The 22003-nt window shown below is 44.0% G+C and overlaps 1 long non-coding RNA gene across 1 annotated transcript in view; it reads left to right on the forward strand.

Moving 5' to 3' along the window:
- Positions 1 to 48: 48 nt before the first annotated feature.
- The window catches only part of LOC143695720 (uncharacterized), a 41818-nt gene continuing 19863 nt past the window's right edge, over positions 49 to 22003 (forward strand). The window contains exons 1-2 of the long non-coding RNA XR_013185235.1: positions 49 to 288; positions 11417 to 11514. This is a non-coding gene — a long non-coding RNA (uncharacterized LOC143695720). The remainder of the gene's footprint in view (positions 289 to 11416; positions 11515 to 22003) is intronic.

Raw genomic sequence — 22003 nt, forward strand, 5'->3', positions numbered from 1 at the left:
GTGTGTGTCTCCCAAAGACGCTCAGATCTTGCAGATGCTGCCCGCAAAATTACACGCAGGATCAAGAATGTGATGTCGTTAAACTTGTCTTTGTTCATAGCCATAGCTAAGAGCCCCTCAAGTTCATTTTCCAATCATGTATTTGTTCTCTAATTTGACCCAAAATGCTGACTCTGCTATCAAAATCTTAAAGCTTTCTCATTTTACTTTTTTCAGCTGCTCCTTCGAGGTCTCCAGGAACTCTGAGTCCAAAGTTACCTGTGGGGCTTTGAGACAGGGGAGCAAGAGGTAAGGTTGTGTCTCTGGAAAAGGGATGTCTTCTACGTTAAACATTTCCTCTCCTTATTTAACAAATAAAACACTTATTTCCTATATATATATATATATATATATATATATATTTATATATTTAGTTTGTGCTCTAGTCATAACTGTAGAGTTCTATCTATTCAGATTATTTTCAGGTTTTGAATAAATTTTCCCTGAGGTGTGTATGGAAACTGTGCAAAAATGTGTGGGAAAAGATGTTTGGTGTTGTTATTTCAAATTACACTCCACTAATGACACAATAATACCAAAGGACGTTGGAGGCGGTTTCCTTTTTCACTCATTTTCCTCTTCGTTTTCAGTTGTGTTAAAGCCTGGCCATATTTTGGAAAAATAATCCCAAACAGTTTATTTGAATTGCAATGACAGAGTTTAATTAAGAATATCTTATTCCATTTGCAATGAATTGCAATGCAATACAGTTTATTGGTTTAGTTGCTTGTTTTTTTTTTTAAAGAAACATTGAACCTACCTTGTAACTCAGAGTAAAACCCCACAATTTCCCTTTTTTTGCTTCTGTGATGCTCTGCTAGATGGTGTTGACCTACCAGGTCCAATGTATTCCTTCTAAAATAACAAAAGCATGAATGCATTTGAATAATCAAAATAACTTCAAGACAATGAGATGCATCAAACAGTAGCAAAAGTCTTCATTATCCTCTGATACATTTGAAGCAGAGGAAAAACAAGAGAGTGGTTTTGCCTTGGATTGTGATGGCAACAAAAATAAATAGCTTTTTTAGAAGCCTTTTATTAGGCTTCTTTATTTCTCTAGTAATTTTCATGCTGATTTTCTCTAAAAGTGTAGGAATGAAGCATTCAGCCTTCATAAGTAGTAGGTCTCCTTCCCACATAATTCTTGCAATGAATTAATCCCAAGGTGCTGCTTTTCAGCACGTGATTCTTCGCATCTCCTGGAGGCAGCTCACAGCTTCCTCTGGCACTGCCCAGGGGTCACACAGGTTTGGGTGCCCAGGGGTCACACAGGTTTGGGTGCCTGGAGACGTTCAGGCAGGTTTGGGTGCCCAGGGGCACAGGGTTGGCAAAAAGTCACTGATGGGGCTCTGCTGGGCTCGGTTTTAGGGCCGGTGTCTTCATAAATGACTCAGATCAGGACTCAAAGGGATACTGAGAAATTCTGCTGACAACACGAAACTGGGAAGAGCTGTTGACTCCCTCGGAGGCAGAGAGATGTTGATAAACATGAGGGCTGGGCAATCACCAACCATATGGAGTTGAAAAAGGGCAAGTGCTGAATGCTGCACCTGAAGAGTTGTAGGATGGGGTAACCCTGGATGTATGGGCAGAGTGGGGATGAGGCTGTGGAAGGCAGTGCCATGGAAAGGCACCTGAGGTCCAGGTGATGGCCTCAGGTGAATCTGAGTCCGTGTGCCCTGACCAGGAGGGACATCCCTGTCCTGGGGGCACCAGGCACAGCATCCAGGCTGGATGGGGGAAGGATTGGCCCGCTCTGCTCTGGGATGAGGCAGCCTCGCCTCCAGTGCTGGGGTCAGTTTTGGGTGTCACAACATGAGAAGGATATAAAGTTGTTGGAGCTGTCCAAAGGAGGGACATGAGGGTGGCGAAGGGTCTTGAGGGGCCACAGGAGGAGCGGCTGAGGGCACTTGGTTTGTTCAGCATGAACGAGCCCGAGGTCAGAGCTCGTCGGGGGCTGCAGCTCCTCCCGAGGGACAGCGGAGGGACAGCTCCGACCTCTGACAGGGACAGGACCCAAGGAAGGGCTGGGGCTGTGCAAGGGCAGGCTGAGGCTGCATCTCAGGGCAAGGATCTTTCCCCCAGAGGATGCTGGCACTGCACAGGACCCAAGGAAGGGCTGGAGCTGTATCGGGGCAGGTCAGGCTGGATATCAGGGCAAGGTTCTTCCCCCAGAGGGTGCTGGCACTGTCCAGGCTCCCCAGGGAATGGGCACAGCCCCGAGGCTGCCAGAGCTCCAGGAGCGTTCGGACAACGCTCCCAGGCATGCACAGGGTGGGGTTTGGGGCTGTCAGTGCCGGGCAGGGGTTGATGATCGCGGCGGGTCCCAGGCCGCTCCTCAGCTCCGTGACGGCTCCGCGGGTCCCGCTCGGGCCCTCACGGCCGGGCCGTGCCGCGGGCGGCAGCGCCCCCTGGCGGTTCGGCCGTGCCCGGCGCGTCCCTCACGGCCGCGGGCAGCGCCTCATTAGAGCAGCGGCGCTAATTGCGGGGCTCCCGGCTCAGCAGGGCATCTCTGCGGAGAAGCACAAAGGTGGTCGGTGTTCTCATTTCACAGCCTGTTTAGGACAAATCAATATCGTTAAGGGAAGTAGAGAGGCATTGACTTTTTTATCAGTAGGATTATCAGGTTGTGAAGGAGGCAGTTGCTTGTTAGACAATTCAGTGTTATTCCATGAGCTGCTGTAGTTAGTCCTGTTTGCTGGACACGACTAACATTTCCATCTGGAACATGTCCAGCTTCAAAATCCATGGATTTTATTGCTTTTTATATTAAAGACCCTTCTGTTATCAAAGTGTCCTTTCCCCCTGAGGTAGATGAAACAAGCATGTGGATGGATATTTGTAACAGGCCTCAAGTCTGGCAATTTCTTTGCAGTTAGATTTAAATTATGCAGATCCTGGGGCAAAGACTATTTGGTTTTGGTTATTTTCTGATTGCAGACTATGCTAGGAAACTTTTCAGCCAAGTGTTATCCAACTGTAGCACTAGGTGTTCAGATACTGCTAAACACATGGAATTACTTGTACTCGTAGTGACAGATGGATAAGAAACTGTTCTTGCTAGAACAAGTGCTGTTTAATTTCAATTACTAAAAGAAAGCTTGAGTTATTATTCCCATAAATATCATCCTGACTTGAGAATTAAAATATTTTAAAATGTATTTGTGTAAAGGGAGGGGGTGAATGTTACCATTTTCCTTCCAGATCTGCCCTACCCTTCCTCTGTTTTTCAGTCTTCCAAATGGTTCTCTGGTAACGATTAACCTTTCAGATATCAGGAGAACACAATATTCTTTTTCCTTTCCAGTATTTGACTGTTTCCTAAGTGGCTTACAAATCCACTATGAACAGCAAAACTCCTATGAGTGTTTCTTAGCTCTGCAGAGGATTGTTCAGATTCACAGAATTAAAGAATAAAATTATAGAATGGTTTGGGTTGGAAGGACCTTAAACTCATTCAGTCCCACCCTCTGCCATGGGCAGGGACACCTTCCACTATCCCAGGTTGCCCCAAGCCCTGTCCAGCCTGGCCTTGGACACTTCCAGGGATCCAGGCACAGCCACAGCTTCTCTGGGCACCTGTGCCATAGCCCCACCACCCTTCCTGGCAAGGATTTATCCCCAATATCCCACCTAACCTTGCCCTCTGGCAGTTTAAAGCCATTCCCCCTTGTCCTATGTGCTTCTATGCATGATAAGGATGCAAATTCCTTTTTCAGGGTCCAAAATAGCCCTTCAGAGAAACATCAGCCAGGGAGTGAGGAGGAGCTTCCTTAATAAAAAGAATCTTATTCCCTGACTTAAATAATCTTATTCCCCGACTTTCATTTACGTGGAACTACAACTGATTTTAAATTCCAAGCAAACAGCCCCAAACCCATACTGGACTCCCATTCTTCCAGGGACAATGAAACTTGCATCATACCTTTGGCATCCGTGGTGCTCTTTCCATTTCCACTGAGTAATTGCCGGAATTCTGGGCCTGGCAATTCTGTCTCTGTCTCTGAATGCAGCTCAGGAATTGCTCCCTGGAATACAAAGGAGGTCAGAAGGGAGAGTATTTCTCCAAGTGTCTGGGCAAATCGTCTGCTCCTTTGTTTCCTTCCATGCTTTTAATTTTTTTTTCAATATATTTACTTGCTTTGCATCAAGCACTTGCATGCTGGGTCAGTCTGCAAAGATCACAAGGGGCTGCTGGGAACTGCTTGGATGCCCTGGCAAATGCACTGGCCTTGTTTTCTTTTTTCAGGAGTGTTCAGAATATGCTGTGCTTCAAATCCTGGCCTGTCTCTGAAAGCTGCTTCTCAGAAAATGCATTGGAAAGGTGTAAAATCCCAGAATCCTGTCATTTCTACAGCAAGCATGATCTAGATATTATTTCTAGCATCACCCTTAAAGGCCAAAGCGGGTAGGAGGGTAGAACACAAAGTTTACTTTTCTGCTGTGTTCCAACAAGCCTTTCCCAATCCCAGCTTGGTGTTTTGAGTCCCCTCCCAGCTCTCCACTAAACAAATGAGAGGTGTTCATCCAATTACCAGTTATCTTCTCTCTCTGCAGATTCCATCTCATCTTGGGCCTGGTTTCTCTCTCTCAGGTAGATGTGAGCTGCACAATCCCACTTGGATTCAGCAACTCTTGCTGCTGAGTCCCTCTGCAAGGTGCAGAGGTGCCTGACACTTACCCAGATGATCACTTGTGTGTGATTTTGGTGGGCAGGAGCACAGCATGACCTGGTTTGCAGGCTCTTGTAACAGGCACAGCCTGCACAGCCTCTAAGGTGTGGGTGTTCCAAAGGAACATTCCCACTAAATCTTCCCTTGCCAAGGGAAAGGAGCTTCCATATCACAGTTCAGCATCTCTGCCCTGCTCAGCTGAGACCCCACTGCAGAGCTGCCTCCAGCCCTGGGGCCCAGCACAGGAGGGACCTGAAGCTGCTGGAGCCAGTCCAGAGGAGGGCCCAGGATGATCTGAGGGCTGGAGCAGCTCTGCTGGGAGGAAAGGCTGAGATTTGGGATTGTTCAGACTGGGGAAGAGAAGCTTTGGGGAGACCATTTTGTGGCCTTCCAGGAGCTGAAGGGCTGGACAAGGTCCTGGAGGGACAGTACAAGGGAGAATGGCTGCCCACTGCCAGAGGGCAGGGATGGATGGGATGTTGGGAATTAGGAATTGTTCCCTGGGAGGGTGGGCAGGCCCTGGCACAGGTGCCCAGAGCAGCTGGGGCTGCCCCAGGGTCCCTGGCAGTGTCCAAGGCCAGGCTGGACAGGGCTGGGAGCAGCCTGGGACAGTGGAAGGGGTCCCTGCCTGTGGCAGGGGTTGAATGAGAGGGGCATTAAGGTCCCTTCCTGCCCAAACCATTCTGGGATTCTGTGATGTAGCAAGAGCTGGAGTTGGTGTGCATGGGAAGAGCCCTTTCACTTGACTGCCATAGCAATATCCCATTCTCAGCAGTGGAGTTTCCATGACCAATACACAGGGAGGAACTTTTGTCCCTGGTTAATGTTGTTTCTGGACATGAAGTAGACTTTGAAAAAGCAAGCTTAGTTGTTTCTGCTCCCCATTAATCAGTAGCACATTCTGGGCAGTTGACGTTGATTTATCCATGAACCATCTCTGACAAAATGTAATGAATGCTCATGAAATGTTTTAATTTGGCATCATTTCCCTGGAAGGATTAGAAAAGTAAGAAGATGCTTTGTTTCCCAGGAAACCTGGCCTGGAAGATAATAACATGATCTGTCAAACTGTGAAAAACATGAAGGAAAAACAGGTTATCAGAAGTGTTGCTCAAGTTTAATTAGAAGGAATTCTGTTACGTGTGATGGCTGAGGTTTTTTTGAGTTAATCTGGCTGTTTGGGTCAGCATGGAAAATGAGGTATGGAACTGATTCCATGGTGAGTCACAGGGGGTCTGGGACAGCTGGACAGGGATTAATTCATTTTGCTCAGGCCAAAGAGTCTCTGCTGTGGATTACAGTGGGAGCAGTTCCCAGGAGAAGGAGGTCCTTGGTTGCATGTGGATGTTTCTCCTGTATTTACAGCCTTCCCAGGGAGAAGGACAGACACTTTTATCCTCATTCTTACAGACCAGATACCTGAGACACTGCCTGTTCTCAATGCCCAGTGGCAGAGAAAAGGCTTTTTCCCAGAGCTTTTGTGTGTTCATTGTCTCTGGACCCAGGAGGTTTCCACTGGTCCAGGGGACATGTAACACAACCAGTGTGGAGTGGAGAATTTCTGCAGAGATTGGGCCACTGGAGTGATCCCAGAACTGTGAGTTCTTGAGTCTGGTCCTAGCTCAGCCCTAGGTTTACTCCCATATAATCTGTTGTTCTCTTTAGGGAATTAAAATCTAATACATATAAAAGGGTCTAAGAGTGACTTATTTCATAGTGCTCTGGGTCTGTTTATTACAGAAAGCCTATTAAAAAGCTCTGCTAATCTCTGAGCTGTATTCCATCATCTTTTCCAACCTTAATGATTCTAGGAGCTAGAGGAGGGTGTGCAGCTCTGCCCTTAGCCTGGAAAGTAGCAACAGCAGAAGCCCAGGGTGCTGTACAGAGCTCCAAACACTGCCAGCCATTCCAGGAATACCCCTGGGGCAATCCCCTGGGGGCATGTGGAATTTCATGCAGTCAGCAGGAGGTCCCAAAGGCCCTGACTCACAATCTGCATCACAGGAGGGAACAAGCTGTTGCTGCTGTCTTGACTTGAAAATTGTTTGAGCCAAGTAGGAAAAGGAAACTGCTCCAAAGGGCAATGGAAAAAAAGAAAGTTACTCAAATTCAAAGCTTATGCCTCAGGATCAAGGAAGTTTACTAGACAGGTTTTAAACTGCACATTTCTGTGGTACTTCAAAAATGCATCACGGCTGGAATGTGAAATCAGAGAAGCGAGTGCTTTCACTGCCATCGGGGACTGGCCTGATTTGCAGCACCATGAGAAATACCAGTTCCACCAGTGAGGTCTGGGAGCCGGGTCAGCTCCGGGGAGGGAGGGAGGCATTGCTGGGTGTGCTCCCTCCAGCAGAGCCTGGCTGCAGTTCAGAGCTGCCTCCAGCTGGCAGGAGGGGAAGATTTCACCGACAGCGGGGGCTGAGTGGCACTCGCAGGGTTTGCATCTCCTTGTGGTGGTGGAGGGGGTACCCGGCAGACAGCAGCAACCCTCAAAGAGAAGAGTCTGCTTCCACAAAACTGCTTTGAGCTGGGAATTGGTGCAGGCTCAGGCATTTTTTCAAGTTGCAGTAGAAGGACAGCAGATGATGTATGAGCTGTAGCAGGTGCTCGGTTTCACTCCCTGAAACCCAAGGCAAAGGGAAATCTGAACATGTTTATGGCCTTTAAGGAGGTAAATTTGTTTGTTGGTATACCAGAAGAAAACAAGAGAACTGAAAAAGCCTAGAAAGCCCATTTATTTTCCTATTTCTTGGAATATTGATGGATTTCCATCAAGAAAGGCAGCTTTTCAAACAAACAGACAAATAACACTATGGAGTCTAAAAGCTTGGTCATTATTAACATTTGGTTATTGTTATATCTGGGGCACCACCACGCTGCCTGCTCTACCCTTACTATGAAATGTGATTTTCTCTTGGCACAGAAAAACTCTGCCTGTATTGTATCAGAAGAATATTTGGACATAGCATTCAATTATCTGAGGAAGTTTTGGTTTCTGTTCAAAGAAATCATCACTCCAATGTGTTTACAAAAAATGATTTTGTTAATTTTTTGGGAAGATTTCTCTGCTATTTAATCTGTCCTGCAGGCTACAGGATGGCAAAGGCTCCACTCTTAAACTGGCAGCAGCAGTGCCTTTCTCCTGCTCCTCCTCCTCACTCCTGGAGTCAATTTCTTTGTTGGGCTGCACCTTGAATTCAATGGTTTTAATTCAGCTCCTTCACATGCACATCAGTGTTGGGGGAACTTTGGGCCTCAGCACTGATTAAATGTAAAATTATCCCTGCAGGATGAGTTGCTGAGGACAGAATCCCAGTCAATGATTAAGGAGTCCAAAGAGCTTTTCTGAATTCTACCCCAAGTCACTCCTTTGCAAGGACAAACCAGAAGGGAAAGATCCAAAATGAGCTTTGTTGTGTGAATGGTTTCTTCTCAAATAAACAGAAATGCTGCTGAGTTTTCCATTTTCCATGGAAATTTGCTAGAAAGCAGGGGAACTGAGGAGAGGAGGAACTTTAAAAAATGATGTATCCAAAGCTATTCTTGTGCTATTTATACAAAGCCTTTGCATCTGTAACTGCATGTTAGAGAGGTACAAAATGTCCTTCCAGAGCAAATGTACTCAGACTAATTCAGACATATTTGGCAACTCATAAAGGTGTTTAACTGTTGGTGGATCTGGGTAGAAAAGTCAAGGACTTTTGACTTTTAGACTGAAATCAGATGCTAATAGTGACTGATGTTAATCTCAAGAACTTGCCACTAAGACCAATTTTTATGCTAAGTCAAATCAATTCATGTCTAAAATCATTTTTTATTACATGTTAAATACAGAAAACCTCATTGAGTTTTATAAACCTCCTCCCCTTCCTCAGTTCCTATTAACCCCTGTAAGAAACACTCATCAGGACTGTTCAAATATTTGCAGGTGTGGAAAGGAAAACCATGGCAGTACCAGGACACGACTCCGATTTCACATGGATCCCTATTTCAATCATGATAGAATCTCATTTTCTATCCCATTCACATGAGTGCTGCTTTTCTGCTTCTGGCTGGAACACTTGAAGGAAATTTATTGATGTGATTGTGGTGTGATGCTGTTTGGGTACAAGAAGAGAAAATTTCCATCAGGGAGAGCCGATCTGAGCACAGCTGCTGCTGCTTGGAAACTTGCCAGTGTTTTAAATAGACTTCTACATTTTCCCAGGTCTCAGAAGTAATAGAAAAGGCTGTTAAGAGTGGAGTAGGATGAAGTGTTTAGGGAAAATTAGGGGAAAGGTATTGGAGTTTTCGTGCCTGGCTGTGAAGCGCAGAGGAGAACTGGAGAAACCCATTTCCAGTGCTCCAATCTGTGTAACCATGAGCCAAGGGACAGGACTCTTCCCTTGAAATCATCCCACAGCTCAGCCTGCCCTTATTTCCATTATTCTCACTCTCAATTTTCTTCTTCTGATCTTCTTAAAACAAACATCACTGAATTCCAGCAGGCCAAACTGGGAATGTGCTCCTCCTATTCCTACCCTTACATTCCCAAGCTGTTTCCTTTAGCTGCCCATGAAGTGGCCATTGGTGCTACCAGAACATACATTAATGACTCTGGCATTTCTTTCAAGTCAGCTCTGAGAATTTCACTACTATGCAAGATGTCTGACACAATATCAGTCCCCAGGCTGTGCTCTTCCCATTTCCACCTTCACTCTGGGAAAAACAAACCCATTTGGTGCCTGAGTCTGTTCGCTCACATGGTGCGCACACGACTGGAGCTAAATCAGAATTAGCTAAAACAGGAAGCTTATTTCAAAGCCTGTGCAGCCCAGCCAGGAAAGCTTCCAGAAACATGTGCTCTGAGATGATCTCAGCACGTTCATTATTCACACTGTGAATAGCTTTAAAAGGGCCAAATTTCTTCGGGTTGAATCAGCTAGGAAAGTAATTCAAATGGAGCAGTAAGGATCGCTTGGGCAGTTCAGGAAATGTTTGTTGGAGCCACTAAAAATGCAGGAGGTAGAAAAATAAAATCAACTTTGATAAATATGTGTTCAAAGTTTGGGGTTTCTTATAACAAGTAAATAGAAGTACCATATTTTTTTTGTAGAACAATGATGTTCTAAACCCTTTTATATCAAGAAAAACTATCCAATAACAGCAACACTCCACAAGCAGATATAATGGTCATGAAAATATCAGACATGTTGAGCAATTTTGCTATTTTGGGGATAAAGTGAAAGTAGCCATAACTATAATTCAGGAATTTTATTTAAAAATATCATAGTCACCATTAATTTTGCAGTCAACCTGTTTTTCACAGTGGCTTCAGTCATTAAATTCTATGGATCCATAGAGATGCTTCACACCAAAGACAAACCCTCTCATTTAATACAGAAAACTTGCAAAAAGCATGGACTGAATGTTCTGAAACCACACTAGAGGGCACTTGAGCTGCTTCTTCTTGAGTAGATAAAGGTCAGAGTAGTAGGATGCTTATCGAGGAGCAGCAGTGGACTGAATTGAACATGGGAATTACCAGGATTTATCAATATTAGGTTGGTAGAACAATCTGGGATTTTCCCCAACTGCCTAATGGAGAGATTAGGTGTGAATTTCCAGGTCTAAATTTTGCTTGTAGGCACTATAAGCAATTAGGAGGAAATCATGTAAAAATTGCTGGTTGATTGCAATAGTGTTTTGTCTTTGTACATGGATCAGCCACAGAAATGTGGGATACTTTGGGAGTTTCAAAGAAAATCAGGGCAAATGTCTGGAGAGCTGAGCTGCTCTTGGCTCCCACTGTAAAAGTCTTGCTCCTGTCCTGTCCCCATTTGGAGGGTGATGCCCTAAAATGATTGATTTTGTGGGAATGGAACCAACAGCACTTGTCAGCCTTTCTGTAAGGATTCCATAATAAATACTGAAGGCTGGAAAGGTAGTGAAGACCCCACTGCTTATAACCCACTTTCAGAGGTTTGGTTAAAAAAATATTAGTGTGTTGATCTGGTTCCCAATGTGGAAAACACCCACAGAAGTCTGAGTGTGTTTAGCTGGAGCAGAAGAGGCTCAGGGGGAATTTTTGGCTCTGCACAAGTCCCTGACAGGAGGGGACAGCCAGGGGGGTCGGGCTCTGCTCCCAGGGAACAGGGACAGCAGAGGGAACGGCCTCAGGTTGGGCCAGGGAGGTTTAGGTTGGATATTGGGGACATTTTTTTCACTGACAGAGTGATCAGACACTGATTTATTTATTTTTTTTCACTGAAAGAGTGATCCACCCAGGGCTGTGGTGGAATCACCATCCCTGGAAGTGTTCCAAAGTCATCCAGGTGGATGTGGCACCTGGGGACAGGGGTTAGTGGTGAACACAGCGGTGCTGGGGGAATAGCTGGACTTGATAATCTAAAAAGCTTTTCCAGCTGAATGATTCCATGATTCTCTGAGCTCTCAGGGATCAAGACCTCCCTACCTTTGGTGCTGGGCCCACATTTCAAGGTCCTGGAGCCCAGAACAGCTCCTGGGCACCCTCCCTGCCTGTGCAGGGCCCGGTGGGCTCAGGGGCTGCTGCACAGCCCCACTGACAGCTGATTTCCTGCAGATTTTCCTGTTGATGATGATGTGTCTGTAAAACAAACTCAGCTCAAGAACTGGCTGCCTCTGAAGCAGGAGGCACAGGAGTGGCTGAGTTTCAAACAATTCTCCTTTTGCCCTGACAGGTACAACCAAACTCCAGCTCTCAGCAGCTTCACTCTGTCATCACTGAAACAAAGCTACGAGCTGCAATTAAATTTCTGGGCGATTTACAGACTTTCTGGTAAGTCAGGTTTCTTATGAAGGACACAGACTCTTTGTGTGTACTGTGGAACACCCATTTGTTTGTGGATCACTCTCCCCCCAGTCCCAGGGAATTGCTGGCCAGTTTTGTGACCTTTCTGTCCGTGTTTCCTGTTCCTCAGCCTTTTGTCTTTCCTCTTCCTGTGCCCTTGTGAGACCCCACCTGCAGCAACTCTTCAAAAAACTACGGGTAAATTGCTATGCTACCCCTTCTGCCTTTCAGTAGATGTTTCCTCAGGAGTATCCAGGAACAGTGGGGGTTTTCCTGCTCCCAGCAGTGAGGTAGCACTTGTTTGTTGACAGGCTGACACGTGCAGCACGTCCTTGCAGCAAGGACAAGCTGTGTGCAGAGGAAAAAGCCTTGGGAGAGCTGGACAAGCCCTCACAGGATCCAGGAGCCACCTCAGACCTCTCTGCATTCCATTCAAATGCCAGGTGTGCTCTTCTGATGTGGCTCCAGGAGCAAGGAGGCACCTCCATCCCTGTTTCCATGAGGAGAGGGGGAGGATGTCTCCTGGCAGATGCTGCCTTTGCTTTTTTGGAGCACTACTGGGTTATGCTTGGAACCTGTTAATGAGATTAATGCAAAAGCTGAGTGGGATGGAGTGGATGGAGACACAGATCTGGTTTTTACTACTGACATATTGATCTAATCTTTCCATGGATATCCTGGATATTTATGGCATTAGAACACACCACTAGAAACACTGAGCACCCAAATCCTCCAATTTTTATCACTTTTGTAAAGCTCCTCTTTGAAGTATCTTGAAGGGGATTTTTTGCAGTTTAGCTATAATCAGAATTTAGAGCACATGGGTAATAAAAGGAGTTATTCTGTAGTAACCTCCTGAATGGTAACAGTGCTGTGTACTTTGGGGAACTTTTCTGTCTAAAAGGAGCATATCCTTTAAAATTGAATAAATTTTACCTCCCTAGGAGGAGCTTTCTATGCCTGGAATAAGAAGAAATTACCTTCCTTCTGCTGAGTGGAAGTTTTGCAAATATATTTTGTTGGTGGTGGGTTTTTAATTTGTTTTCTGTTGGTTTTTTTACGCAAATACCATGACTTGAAGTTTTTGGTCAACTTCCTCCTTCCCAAATGTTTTTGGGTGGAATAGAGGACAGAAATGAAAGTTTATTGAAATTCTGAGGTTAATGACTTTGTTCTTTAGCTTAAATTAGATTGTTTCCATGACAATCCTTCAGTTAATTGCACTTACGCCACTTGATACCACAATTTCTCCTGGGCTTCCTGTGCTGATGCATGTGTGGCCTGACAAGAGCTTTCTTAGCAAAACAACTGAAATTGCATCAGGGAGGACTCAGAATATGGAAAGGAAAAGAGAAGAGAGGAAGAATAAGAGAACAATGGACAATAAGTGTGAGTCTGACCCAAACTGCTGGGATGCACATGGAGCTAGAGGATGATTTAGGCACAAAGGAAGGAATGAGAGCAAAAACTTCTCCCCTGGGTTCAAAGCTCTTGGTAAAAGCACAGGAGAGACCCTCCAGTTGCTGAGGTCAAACATGGAGGAGATGAGTGTGTAGAGATTTAGGATGTCTGGAACTGTCAGCTTTCCAATTAAATTACAAAACAGTGCTCTGAACGTGGAGAAACATGCAGGAAGAAATATTGTCATGCCATTTGACTTGATTTGGACAAGAGGTAAATTTTAAAAATATTGCATGGGCAGAATTGGCAACAGATCTGGAATCAGAATTTTGGCCTGTTACTGAAAAAGCAGCACTTGAGATTTTAGATATGGAATTCTTTCTCTGAGCTGTGTGGCTGAAGAAAACAAGATGGATGCGAGTCAAGAGCTGTGAGAATTTTCTGGAAGTCAGTCCTTTTCCTTGGGTGTTTTTGGTAACCTTCACCAGTTCCCTGTACTTAGTGCCTATCAGGTGAAGTTGGGTGATGTTGTGTTGGCCAATATTTTCTTTTACATAACCTGGATAATGTAATGGGAGCTCTGTCAGGAATTTATGAATGACAGCATAGCTGTAAAGTGCTGCCAGAATGGGGGAGGACAGAACTCTAATTACAAATAACAGACTGGGGAAAACCTCTAAAAAAGTAGCTATAACTTAATCACAGCATAGAAAATCAGGGATTAGTGTAGAAATAAACATCATCACAGGGGCAGCACTGGGAGCAAATAGCCAGGTAAAGTCTGCAGTGAGGAATTGGGGAGATGCTGTGAGCTGAGCAGAAAATGCTACAGGGAAGGAGGCAACCCCTGGTTAATGTGGACAGGTCCCAGTTTGGGGGTGACCATGACAATCAGCACCCACAGCCCCTGTGGGGTTCTGCTCCCCAGGAAAGGTGGGGACCACTAGGGGACAACCCAGACCAACTCTGAGCTCTCTGATCCCTCCTGGAGCTGTAAACATGAGATCATTCCATGATATCTCCTGCATATGTCCTACATATGTCTCAAGTCTTCACTGTGAACTCTGCAAATACTGCAAAGAATAATATGAAAGCACAGCCCAGATGAGATGGTATCAGAATGCAGGAAAAAAGCTTAGAATGTAGGGAAAAAAATCCAAGTGACAAAAGCTGGATGAATCTGGAAAGTTTCTCCTTCATAGCCTTGTGATTGGAATCCTGCTTTCTGTCTGACTTTGGCTGTGCTGTTTGATTGCTCAGAAATGGGGGAAGTCTAAACCCATTTCCTTGATTTTTACATTCAGAAGCTGAAAGAATAATATAAAAGAATAGTATAAAATCACAAAGAATAATATAGCATAAATAAATAAAAGCACAATAAATAAATAAATAAATAAATAAATAAATACACAAAGAGTAATATAAAATCACAGCCCAGATGAGATGGTATCTGAATGCAGGAAAAAAGCTTAGAATGTAGGGAAGAAAATCCAAGTGGCAAAAGCTGGATGAGTCTGGAAACTTGGTCCTTCATAGCCTTGTGATTGGAATCCTGCTTTCTGTCTGTCTTTGGCTGTGCTGTTTGATTGCTCAGAAATGGGAGAAGTCTGAACCCATTTCTTTGATTTTTACAGTAAGAAGCTGAAAGAATAATACAAAAGCACAAAGAATAATATAGCATAAATAAATAAAAGCACAAATAATAATATAAAAGCACAGCCCAGATGAGATGGTATCAGAATGCAGGAAAAAAGCTTAGAATGTAGGGAAAAAAATCCAAGTGACAAAGCTGGATGAGTCTGGAAACTTTTTCCTTCATAGCCTTGTGATTGGAATCCTGCTTTCTGTCTGTCTTTGGCTGTGCTGTTTGATTGCTCAGAAATGGGAGAAGTCTGAACCCATTTTTTGATTCTTACAGTCAGTGGCTGAATGTCTTTTTTCCAGCCCTCCCCTGCACTTGCAGGCCAGGTAGGAAACTTCTCATGGATGCTTGTGGTGATTAAGGCTGCCTTGCAAAACTGCTGGTGCTGTTCAAAAGCTGTTGGAAATCAGGATTTCTGGTGACTGATGTTGGCTTATATCTGGATTTCTTCTGTGACTTTCACAGGTCCTTGAGAATTAAGCACTTCTGCTGGAATTGTGGTGTGGGAGGGTCACCATTCCCAAATCTTTTTTCTTCCCACCCACATCTCCTGAGTGTTTCTGTGCCTGCTGGTTGTGTTTCAGTTGTGCCCTGTTGCAAACACCTGGGGAGACACAAGATTTGTTCTGGCTCAGGATGTTTTAATGCTTTAAATGCAAAAATGCTTTTTTTCTGTGTAAAAATGAGACCATCCACCAACCTTTCCTGCCCTGATGACTGCCAGCTTCTCCTGATCCTGCAGAGGGAAGGACATGGACAGGGTGGGTTTGGATCAGGTGTTAGGAAGGAATTGTCCCCTGTGAGGGTGTCAGGCCCTGGTACAGGGTGCCCAGAGCAGCTGGGGCTGCCCCATCTCTGGAATGTCCAAGGTCAGGTTGGACACTGGGGCTTGGAGCAGCCTGGGACAGTGGAAGGTGTCCCTGCCATGCCAGGGGTGGCACTGGATGAGCTTTAAGTTCCCAACCCAAACCATTCTGTGGTTCTACAATTTTACAACCCCATTGATACAGTGCTTATCATTGAACATTTAATTTTTTTTCTTTTTCTGAGCAGTAACTTCAGCATCCTTTTTTGGTGGCTGCAGTGAATTCTGGGCTGAGCTCAGGTATCAGGGTTCTGTATTCCTGGTGAGATGTCAACCAACATTTAAATGTGCATTGAGTCCTGCCTGATAAACCTGGCAATTTGCAGCTTCCCCATAAACACCACTTTGCATAGCAAATATTTTTCAATCAGTATCATCTGTCTTGCAGGTTTTGTTTCTTCCAGGATAACAAACCCTTCCTCTGTTTGCAAGAGTTTTTGCTCTTTCCAAGAGTTGCAAACCATTGACTGAGGCTGCAGCCTCAGTAAAAGGAACCATACGGCTGAGTTAAGATCCTCCAAGGAGGAATATGGCTGGAAGCAGCTCAGATCTCTGCACTGAGCTGCTAAGGCTGAGCTTCCAAGTTTCTAATCAAAAGCTGAAACCAGATGGAAGTAAAATGTGAGGAATAATATGAAAAATATGTTTCTGAGGAGATCAAATGGAAGAAAGAAAATGAAAATGTTCTCAACTGACTGTAGAATTCCTTCAGAAGCAGCTTTGGAGGAGTCACCTCGTTCCTCCTACACCTTTATTTTGTCCCCAGGTGCACCCAGGTGAGGCCAAGTGGAACCTGTGGAGCTGGGGCTTTGCCACAGTGCTCCTGCCAGCACTGACTAGCTCAGGTTTTCTGTGCCACTAAATCAGATCTAGGAACCTACCAGGTTTTGTGTGCTCTCCAAAGGCTCTCCCTGCAGTCAGCAGCTGAAAGGACAATAATTGAAGGTGCCAGCTCTGCAGGTGAAACTCTGTTCTTGTTTCTTTATTTGAGGCACTTAGGATGACTTTCTCTGAAGAGCAAGATTTTGAAGGACCTGAAACCTCCCGATCTGAAGATCCAACAATTCAAGAAGGAGAAGGGAAAATAAATAATTAAATCTCTCTGACAAGCAAGATGTGTCCTTATTCAGAGAACAGGAATACCATTCTTTCCTTCTTTGGGGAATACATGAACAGAAAAATGAACCCGGAGACAATAACATAAGAGTGTTGTCAAAGTATTCCAAAAAATAACTGAGACTTGTGCAGATGCCAAGTCTAACTTTGGCTGATTCTCTTTTTTAGGAATGTTGTACAGCAATTTTCTGAATTCTATTAATATAACAAGCAAACAGACTTTGGATGCTCTGGATCTACATTGTGGGAAGTAAAGGTGATTTCTTGGTGATTTTATAGAGTCCAAGAGCCTGCATGCTTTTGAAATGTGAACTTAAATGTTATTTATAAATTAAAAGATGGTTAAAAGTTTAGGGAAGGGAAAGAGGGGCACAAGGCCTATGGAATATGCTGGTGACGGTACAGGATGTGTGCAGGCCATGAAGAAGGATGATTACAACAATAAATTCTGTTTATTCCAGCCTTGCCAGGGAGGATGGAGAGGGGAGGTCTGCCCATGGCTCTGAGTTGATTCCTTTCTGTAGCCCTGTGGGAATGTACATTGCAAGGGCTTCTTGCAATGTACATTCTTGCATTGCAAAATGAGGATGGGAGTGAGCTGCTGAACCTCCCACCACTGAGATGCATTTGTCTTTCCCAGATGTGGTTTCCCAGAGTCCTGGTGACACTGGTGTGTCCTCAGGCTCCTTGCAGGGCTGGCAGTTTTGGTGGTGAGCTCCAATACAGGAGGCTGAAATGTGTTTTTGAGTCCTTGCTCATTCCCAGCTCCCTCTGTGTCTTACATTTATAAAGGAAGAGGCTAAACAGGAGCACAGGTACTTTTACAGTGATACCAAAATCCTGTTTAGGTGCTAAAAGCAGCTGGCTTTGACAAAGTTAAGAAGGTTTTTGGGTTTGCTGCTGTTGGCTCAGGGGTCCTGTATTTCTTATCTCTGTTTCTCTCCTATTTTGTTTTCCTATGCTGGTAAAATGAACCAAGAGCCTTGAAGTTTCCCTGTCTTTTGAGGACCAGACTGTCCCAGAGGCACCACAATCCCCAGGTTGAGAGCAGTGGGCTCAGCTTTCTTCTGTTACTGCTCCAAACCATCCCTCAGCTGCAGCCTGAGCCCCTGTCTGCAGTGTCAGGGTTGTCATGGAGGAGCAACACCACCTTCTGCTGCTTCCATCACACTGTTTATTAAGTATATATTTTTATATATATAATATGTATCAAAACAGGAGTAAAATGTGAGGAATAACATGAAAAATATGTTTCTGAGGAGATCAAATGGAAGAAAGAAAATGAAAATGTTCTCAACTGACTGCAGGGCTCCTTCAGAAGCAGCTTGGGAGGAGTCACCTCGTTTGTCCTACACCTTTATTCTGACTCTATATATAATAAATAAAAGAAATTTCACTTTGACCTCTGGCTTAGAGAGGAAGGCAACTTAAACACTAAGAATAAACATAAAATGGAAGACAATTGAAGCATCACCAAGTCATTCCTACGTATTCTGTTTATCTTTTGCTGTGGATTAAACTCTGCTTGACAAAGGATCTTCTGTGCCTTCACAGCAAAGATGTGAATGAAAGTAACAGGAATTTAACAACAACACTGAATTAGTTCCTGTAATGTTACCTGTCAGCAGTGGCAGACAAGAAGCTGTCTCCAGATGATTTCAATTTCACACATCTTCTATCTTCTAAACAGCTTTAGGTGAGATTCCAGCAATCAAAGAGGGTAGGAAAAGCTGAGTAATGGTGTCACCTGAGTCAGGAAATGTATTGCTAAGCATGCTGTCACAATATGACTGCAGGAATGCAGGTTTAATGAACTGCTAACAAAATGTGTGTCAGATTTCCAGGCAGAATTCACTATTTTAGTGTTGTGTGGATGTGTGCAGAAATCTGCAGAGCAATCTGCTGGAGCAGTGAGGAACAAAAATTAATAAAACTCATTTGAAGGGGCTAAAAAGGCAAGGCTGTGCAGGTTGCAGAGTCTTCATTCAAAGTGAAGGAAAGGCAAAAATGTCTTTGAGAGTAGAAATGTTTTGAATGAGAAGCACAGCCTTGAGTGGAATCTGCAAACTGAACAAGTCCAAACAACTCTCACAGAAGAAAGGGAAAACCAGAAGGAAGGAGACAAAAACCCCAAGACACTGTTAGGAAATGTTGCTCTAAATGTTGATGAGGAGAAATGAGTAGGGGCTTCAGTTTTTAAGGCCTCAGAGCTGGTTAAGCTCTGGCTGGTGCAGCACAGTGGAGGTGCTAAGACCAAGTTCCTGCTTCCAATTTCATGCTGCATTTGCACTTTCCAGCTCTCAGTCCTGATGTGCTTATCTGTCCTGCTGGATCACTGAATTAGGAGTAGTCTTGGGCTAAAGATTTCCTAAAGCTCTTGAAACCTAAAATCTAGTGGTTGCAGAGAGGGTTGAGTGATACCTTCCTTTTCTGATCTCCCCATGTTTCTCCTTCTTCTTTCTGGTTTCCATTTCATGATGTTTGAGTAATGTGAGCTGCACCAAATGATTGGTACTGCAGATCTTAGAATTCCAAAGTGCTTTGGGTTGGGAGGGACCTTAAAGCTCATCCAGTTCTAACCTCAACACCTTCCACTATCCCAGGTTGCTCCAACCTGGCCTTGGATGCTTCCAGGGATCTCTAGAAGTGAGATCTTCTTTTTTATTCCAATTCTTATTACTCTTTCTTTTAATTACTATTAATAAAATTTTCTTTATACCTTTTTAAAGTTTTAAACCCACTCTACCTTTCTCCTAATCCTATCTCACAACAAAAAAAATTAATACATTAATAATATTAAGAAAATATTATTTTATATCGATATAATATAAGATATTTTATTATTAATATATAATTAATTATATAGATTATAAATATTATCATCTTGATAAAATATTATTGTTATAAAAATAATATTAATACATTAATAATTAACCAACACCAAACCTGCCACACTCTTTAAAATATTAGCCAAAAAAATCTCAAAATTGACAAAATCTCAAATTAACAAACCAAAACCACTACACAGGAGCAGCTACAGCTTCTCTGCCAGGCCCTCCCCACCCTCCCAGGGAAGAATATGAATGTGGCTGCACATTTGCTGGATGCTCCCATTTGTTTTTTGCTCCCTAAAACCAGACAGAGCATTCCAAGACACCTTCCTGTGACACATTTCTCCAGGCCTGGCTGTAACCTTGCCTTCTGTCCTAGGCAGACCACAGGCACATCTCTCAGGAGTGTTCTTTGCTGCAGGACTTTGTCTAAACATTTTCCCACTGGATCTAATCCAGTCTGGGATTGCAACTGTCGTGAGAATGCAACAAATCATTCTGGGAAGTCTCTAATTTTGCCCCTATTGGTCAAAGAAATGTTTATGCACAGCCAGAGCCACATGACAGAGGAGAGGGTACTCTTGAACCCTGTTAGCAATGTGTACTAAAAAAATACCAGAGCTCCCAAGTTTTTGTATGAGTAAATGGCAAAACTACTGTTTCCTAGTTTGAACAACCCCTGATTTGAACATCACTGGCAAAAAGCCAGGAAAGCAACTGGAGTCAGCCCAGAAACATTTTTTATCCTTGTGGCTGCTTTATTTAATCAATAAACAAACAAACAAAGCCCCTCAATAAACCAACAAAAAAGCCTTCTCAAAAATGTACTTTTTCTTTCAAAGGGTGTTTTAGGGCTTTACAATGAGGCTTGAGATGTGGTACCTACACAGAGACTGCCAGGGAAATGTGAAACACAAAATAAATGCTCTAAGTGCATGTGGTTTTGCTCATTTTCCAGTCCTGCCTCAAATAAATAATTGAGTAAATAAACCATTGTTCAGTTCCTCTCTAGGAGCTCCCTCACATTCCCCAGGTGTCTGCAAAGGGCCAGCCTTGCAGAGGGCTCTCTTTAGCAGTTTCCCAGTGGAGGGGACTGCAGAGCTCTCACACATCCAGGGCAAATGGCCAAGAAATGGATTATTTCCATGGGTTGCTCTGCATCCTCTGGAGAGATGGGCTTACCTCCAGTTCTAAGTGATGCTTGGGCTGAAAACAGAGAATTTAACATGTACCTGAGGGGAAGCTCTGAGTGACAGAGGCTGTGTCAGGGAAGAGCACTGGTGCTGTTGCAGCCTTTCTGCAGGAGCTCTGCAGGGTAAAATATCTTTGTTCCCCCTGCCACCACTTCATCAGAAACACTAAAACTGGCTGGGGTGCTCCTGCCTCCAGCTGCCATTTCACTTTAGGGTATTGACAGGAAAGATCCTTTGGGAAGGAATAAAACCTGGTTTGAAGGCTCAGATTGATGGAACACCCACCCTGTGCATGGTCACCTCCTGGAGAAGAGTCACAGCATCTCCTGGGTGACAATTTGAGAAATAAATGAAGGTTTATGGCATGAGGTGCAAAGCAGGTAACTGAAATATAAGAAAAAAGAATGAGAGCTGCTGCTGTTGAGGAGCATTTTAGAAATAATATTAATAAGCAAGACCCTGAACACAAAAAAAAAGTCTGTGAAAATAAAAGAGAAATAAGAATGGGATGGAGAAAATTGGCTAAACCAAAACAGAAACTGGGCCATGCTGAGAAAGTGACAGCGTGAAGTGTTTGTTGAATCACCTTTGATGCTCAAACACAAGATCCTGTTACAACTGGTTAACACAAACGCAGGGCTGGTTGATGGATGGGGAGATAAGTGCTGTATACTTGTCTGAAGAATGATGGGTTGTTATGAACATCAAGAATAAACTATTACAATCAACACCATTATTCAGCCCAGTGCTGAAGGAGCCAGAGCAGATCCAGTTAACAAAAATCCCATTTATTAATTTGATTCTCCCTGTTTGCCCTCGCATGGCTTTGATGTTCCGAAGTTGGTGTTTAAGCCTTGCTGATGACAGCTGTATTGGGAGTTATTAATCACCAAATGAATCATCTCTTCACTCACATCAGACAGTATCTAAGCAGTTTGATAAACCTGAAGGTGATCTGAATTTAGGGAAGATTAGATAAATAATATTTTTTTTTAATTTGTCCCAAATCCTTTGTAGATAAGACAATCTGTATCTTAAATTCTCCAAATAAATGTCTGGCTTCTTTTAAGCAAATCAGACAATTAGGACCTATAATGTCTTTACTACATTGGTGAAATAGAAGCAATTTGTACTTCAAGTGCAGTTTTCAAGAAAGTTTTTGGGTTGGTTATACTTGAGGTGCTGGGGACTCCATCTTGCATTTTCAGAAAGAAAAATCTCTTGATGTAACTTAATTGGATGATCCTAAAGTGACAGAGAGTAGGTTAGATCAGATGTTAGGAAATTGTTCTTCCCTGTGAGGGTGGTGAGGGGCTGGAATGGAACTCCCAGAGCAGCTGTGGCTATCCCTGGATCCCTGGAAGTGTCCAAGGCCAGGCTGGACAGGGCTTGGAACAACCTGGAATAGTGAAGGTGTCCCTGCTCATGG

Source organism: Agelaius phoeniceus, chromosome 25 (assembly GCF_051311805.1).
Source record: "Agelaius phoeniceus isolate bAgePho1 chromosome 25, bAgePho1.hap1, whole genome shotgun sequence".
Taxonomy (NCBI): Eukaryota; Metazoa; Chordata; class Aves; order Passeriformes; family Icteridae; genus Agelaius; species Agelaius phoeniceus.